Source organism: Peromyscus eremicus, chromosome 11 (genome assembly GCF_949786415.1).
Source record: "Peromyscus eremicus chromosome 11, PerEre_H2_v1, whole genome shotgun sequence".
Taxonomy (NCBI): Eukaryota; Metazoa; Chordata; class Mammalia; order Rodentia; family Cricetidae; genus Peromyscus; species Peromyscus eremicus.
The window spans coordinates 28,886,969-28,893,164 of record NC_081427.1 but is presented as its reverse complement, the minus strand read 5'-3'; positions in this window follow the sequence as shown (position 1 = coordinate 28,893,164).

Below are 6,196 nucleotides of genomic sequence, written 5' to 3'. Positions count from 1 at the left end.
CCTGTGTCCTGGTCCCTAAGCCAGCTTCAGGGCATCACTTGGACTTTTCTTGTTGCTCTCACCAAATACGTGGCAAGGAGCAACTTAAGGGCAGAAGAGCTTATTTTGGCTCATCTTTATGAGTTTAGTTCAGCATGGTGGGGAAGGCATGAGGTGGTTCATCACAATGCATCCTCGATCAGGAAGCAGAGCGGAGGCGGGAGGTTGAGCCATGGTGCCAAACTTTAAAGCCTTCTCCCAGTGACTCAGTAGGGCTCTCAAGTCGAACTCACAGAGATCCGCCTGCCTCTGCCTCCCGAGTGCTGGGATTAAAGGCGTGCGCCACCACCGCCCGGCTAGCGGAGGTTTTCATGAACTCCACTCAAGGACTCTTGATCCACAAAACTGCAAATAAATGTTTGGGCCACTAAGCTTATGGAGATTGGTTAACATAGCAGTAGGAAATGAAAACGGGACCCGAGTGAAGTGTGGAGAGAAATCCCAGGAGGTACCTATTGCTTTCCATCAGAAGTGAACAGTGACTACACGTAGTGCCCAATTCCCACCCTGAGACTTCTGTTAGTAACTATTGTCCGAAACCATATCTGCCATGGCACGGGGAAGAGAGAAGCTGGCAGGGGGTTTATTTAGAGCCAAGCTGTCCCTGCAGAGGTAGCTAGGAGCGAGACTTCTTCAATGGACTCCATCCAAAAGAACTGTTTGCTGGGGTTAGGAATCAAAGCGTCCATCAGAGGTGAGAGTGTTAGGAGGTCATCAGAAGGTGAATTCTGACCACAGTGTGCAGTAGGAGGTCTGCTGAGTAGTGGGGGCATCTCTGAGAACCCACAAAAGTTCTTTACAAAGAAACAATCAGTGAGAGATTGTTTGGATGGTGGTCCCTGATGACTAGCCAATATCTGCACTGGCCATTTAAGAATTGTCCACCCCCAGGCACACTGGAAACATTCAGACACTTTTTGTTGTTATAGACAAGGTGTGGGGGTGGGGAGGGGACTGATACTGAAACATAGTGGGTAAAAGTTAAGGGTACTGTTACAGATCCTATAATGCACAGGGCAGCCCCACCCCCACTCCCAGAAATGTCCACATCCCAACTTACAGATAGTCCCTCTTCAGCTTGCTTCAACAGAGGCAGAGGCAGCAGAGAGAGAGCTGGGGATAAGAAAATACTTCACTGTTTTCTATACCACCATCCCACAGCATCTCAGAGTCAGAGGCCTGCTTTGAACAGAACGACAGATGCAAATATCCGGCTTTTTAATGCCCTAGAACGAAACATCTCTGTTAGCCACACGTGACTAGAAAAGCTATGGGAAGCAACAATAGCAGAGGGCAGAGTAGGGCTTACAATTGAATGCTTGAGTCTGCTGAAATAGGAAATCAGTCAGGAGATGACCTGAGCTCTTCCTGCTGGATTCAACTGGTTTGCGCCACTGTCACAACCGTGGCCAGCTCTGAAAGGCGGCCTAGCTGAAAGGTGCTGTATTCAGAGGAGCCGGCTGGTATAACGGGGTAGATGGCTCAGTGAGGAATCAGGACAGTTCTTACTATCTCAGGTTAAGGTCCTTAGTAGCAGAGCCTGAGGCAAGGATCCTGTATGTGCAATAGAGTGAGGGAATGTGATGAGGCAAAAGCCTTTCAACTCATTTCCCACAGCTGCCGTAAGAAAGTACCATAAACTGAATAGCTTGAAATATGAAAATGTTCTCAGCTTCTCTGTTAAGGTCAAAAACCTGAAATCAAAATGTCTACACGATTGGTTCCTTCTGAGGGCACGCACTGATGGAGAATCTGCCCATGCCTCTCTCCTGGCTTCTAGAAGTGGCCAACAATCTTTGTGGTTCCATGACCTGTAGATGCGGCACTCTGATCTCTACTGCCATCGTATGTGGCACTTTCTGTGTTCCTCTGTATCATACAAAGGCACCAGTCATACTGTAGTAGAGAACCACTTGACTCCAGTACAACCTCCTCTTAACTAATTCTATCTGCAAGAACCCTAGCTAGTTCCAAATTACAATGCATTCCAAGTACGTAGCAACATATTTGGGGCGGGGGGGGGGGGTGTCACTCAATCTATGACATCTCTTACAGTAGTAGAGCAAGGGAGAAATTTGGCCAAGGTAAGAGGTTAGTCTAGAGCCCAAACACCATCACAGTCATCCCCTATTAAGGGAAGGAATGAGCAGATTTCCATAGCCATTGAATGGACCAGCCAATGGCTTTGGACTGTCCCTGAAAGGAAGACGTATCCTCCCAAGGTCTAGCTTGGACCTCAGAGATACAGATGGCTGGACTCTGATCCTAAGTTTCTGACTCAGAAATCTACAGTAGCATCCGAGAATTTGCATTTACAGCAGCTTCCTAGGTGGTTTGAATATGAAGCAACCTGACAGACCCACGTGCTTGAACTCACAGAGTTCAAGTGAGTTCTAGGAGAGGCGCAAAGCTACACAGAGAAACCCTGTCTCGAAAACCCCCCCCCCCCCCCAAAAAAAAAAAAAACCTCCGCTAAAGGTTTCAAATTGGGATTCCAAGATTTGGGGTCCTCTTTCATGCTCCTTCCTTGTTGGCAAAATTCATTTCCTTTGAAATGAATGTTCCCATCTGAGGTCCCCGCTTCCTTGTTGGTCATGGGATGGGAACCATTCTCAGCCTCCAGAGGTCACCCACAGTTCCTTGCCATGTGATCCTCATAGATAGTCCACAACACGGCTGTTTGCTTTCTCCAAGAGAAGCAAGCATGTATCTCATAGATTAGACACGGTTTTACATGCTCATTTTACTGGTGGGTGGGGTGGGGTGGGGGCAACCCACTTATATTCCTTTTGATGGAATGACTGATCACTTTGTCCTATGTGCAAGAATACTTTCTATTATATAATACATCACGGGAACAGCATCCCATCATAGCTGCGTGTTTCATCTACACGCAAGGGAAGAGGATTCTATAAGGAAAGGGTGTGGGTTATTGAAAGGGCCATCTTAGAATTCTGCCGATTACAACCCTCATGAGAGTCGCTCATTCTTCATGAAGGTAATGACTGTCAATCTCCTTTCTCCCCTAGAAAAGTTATGTGAAATGAAATCCCCGGCCCACCTCCACTCCAAGAATGACTTTTTTTTTTTAAAAGAAACTTTCTTTGAAAAGAAAGAGTGTTTATTTTTGTGGCCTAGAGATGGGCAGTGGATGGAGGGCTACAGAATTGGGTTTTGCCCATCTTTTGACAAGTCCTGGATATGACTTCAACTCTCTTTCTGTTTGAATCTGCAAACATTTATTTATTTACCTATGTGGTGGCTTAAACGAGAATGACCCCCATAGGCTCATATGTTTGACTACTGGGTCCCCAGTTGGTGGAACTGGTTGACAAGGATTAGGAGGTGTGGCTTTGTTGGAGGAGGTGTGTCACTTGGATGCCCTTTGAGGATTCCAAAGACTCTTGTGATTCCCAGTGCTCTCTGCTTCAAGGTTGTGGATCAAGAAGTGAGTCCTCAGCTGTTGCATTACTCCATCATAATGGACTCTAGCCCTTTGAATCCCTGAGCTAAATTTAACTCTTTCATAAATTGCCTTGATTGTGGTATTTTATCACAGCAATAGAAAAGTAACTAAGACAATTTACTTTTTACTTTTTGAAACAAGTTCTCACTAAGCGTCAATCTGCCTTCCTTGCACTGTGACTAAAGGTGTGAGGCACCATGTTTGGCTAGAGCCTGCAAATATTTATAACCTATTATTCATAAACTAGGATCTCAGGTGAAACTCAGGGAGAAGGAAATATCACTTAATAATCTATTAAATTTCAATATCCTGATCTCTTGAATCCACTAATATCTACAACACTTGGTTTAAAGTTACCTCTTCCTCCCAAGCTAAGTTGTAGTGGAGAAAGTCACACAGTGGCTAGATAGCTCCCCAACCCCTTCACAACTGATCACCTCAGCTGGCCCTTAGCTCTGCCGGAATATTCTTCCCCAATCTTTTGGTCTGATTACTCTCCCTTCCTTGAAGTTTCAAGCCTCCACTCTCCACACCTCCCATTTCCTCTTGACGTAAGTCTTGAGGACCTACTGCATGTTAGGGTCTATATAGCTCTGTTCTAGAGATCTGAAGATCTAAGATCTATGAAATCATCCCACACCCTCAAGGATCTCACAGGTATGGGGTGAGGGGACTGACATGTAACAGATCATTATATGTGATATAGGAAGGGCAGCAGCGTGGGTCTGTGTGTATAGAAGTGTTAGAACACTGAGGGAGGGGATTAAGAAAGACTTCCCAGTTGTTCCCACAGTGGTTTTGAGTTGCCCTCATAGACAATATTGTTAAGTTGTATTATACAAATTACCATTCAATGAGATGGTTTCAGTTTAGTGTGAACATACTCACCCCTATGTTACTCTAAATCCTGTGGAAGAGTTGGGGTGATTTCCCAGGGTAACTAGTGATTTCCAAGCTTCATTGCTCCGTGGCTTCACGCGGTTTATGACTTTGTGCTCCATTTGGAAATCCAATATTATGACAGAGTATGTATGTGAGAGATCCTCTTCTGTTTTTTTTTTAAATTAAATTATATTTATCTGGGGAGGGAGCATGTGCGTGTCACAGTGTGTGTGTGTGTGTGTGTGTATGTGTGTAGGTCAGAGAACAACTTGTGGGAGTGGGTTCTCTATTTCTACCATGTGGGTTCCAGATCTCAAGTCACCAAGCATGGCCACAAATGCCTTTACTGACTAAACCATTGTGCCAGCCCCCCACTTCTGTTTTTAAACTACAAATATTTATTGAGAAGTTAACTGAATTACAAGTGTCACAGAGGTATTCAATTAATCATACTGTGGTTACCACATTAATCTTAACCATGACCCTATGCTATCTGAAGTTACTCATCTTGTGTCTGGAAAATAATAAGTTGGAGGTCACTTGTGAACCCTCAGAGTCAATATATTTGGAAGAAGTCACAAGCCATCTGTTCAGTGAAATCCAGCTGAAGTGCTCTGTGGTTCAATCACTGTTGTCATTTGGTACAAATTTCTCCTCAAATTTGCATTTTTCACAGCTTTTAAAATTATAATTATTAATGCATATTAATTATGCAAAGTAATGGCCTCCCCTGTGACATTTCCATACATGTATGTATGTATCATAATTTTATCATGTCCGCCCTCTTTCCTCCCCTCTTTTTTCCTCCTCCCTTCCCTCTCATTCCCCTGCTAACTCCTCCTGATGATCTCGTCTCCTTCCTTAGTAGTCCCTCTTCTCCTTTTGGGTGTTCTTTATTTCACATATGAGACAAAAAAGGAAATCCTTACGTGAGATCCTCATACTTCACACGCCCCGCCCCGACAAGGCACCTCGTTTCAAGTATCAGATTCTTTCATCCTCGGCCCTAGCACACACCTCTCATCTCCACCAATGGACTCCAGTGGGTTAATATCCACCTATAGACAACCTGAGGGTGTGTGGAGGGGTTAGTGCCTGAGAATCAGAGGGTAGGAACCTTCCAACCAACCCCACGGCTTCCACTCCAAAGAGACGCGGCAGCCGAAGTGACTTCAATAGCAGTCAGCCATGGCTCCTACCATACTGAACCTATGCCTGTTCTCCTTACTTCCCTGTCCTGTCCCTGTCACTTTCCTGTCCCATCCCATCACCGCTCTCCCCTGGGGTTACACTTCCTAGTTAAACAGTATCGCCTTCTGCCCTCAGCCCGGCTTTCTGAGGAACCTCGGCAAAGACACTGTGTCTATTTAATTAAGATACGGTTAGATGAATCGGCTCCGAGGTCAGAGAAATGACGTTTCCATCCTAGTCAGTTAGTTACTTAATCTCTTCATGCCTCCGTTTTATGGTCCGTGAACAGTGGAATAATGTCTACTTGAAGGTGGTGTTATGAGCATGGAGATTTAAGTAGCTCCGGGTATGTTATCCAATCAACTGTTAGCTGTCATTATTACTGCCAGGCTGGTGAAGAATAAATATCCCTGAAGACTAAGACAGTGATGGTGGTGACGAGCTTCCAGCAGCACCTTGTCCCTTTCCCAGTGCCCCATGCCACAGGGAGTCCGCATCAACCCCTGGAGTAGGTGGATGGACCTTCACCCTTGCCTTAACGGCAACTTTTAGCGATCTTGGTTTGCAGAGCTTACTGAGAAGGCAGACATAAATAAGGATGTGAGTAACTGGCACCCA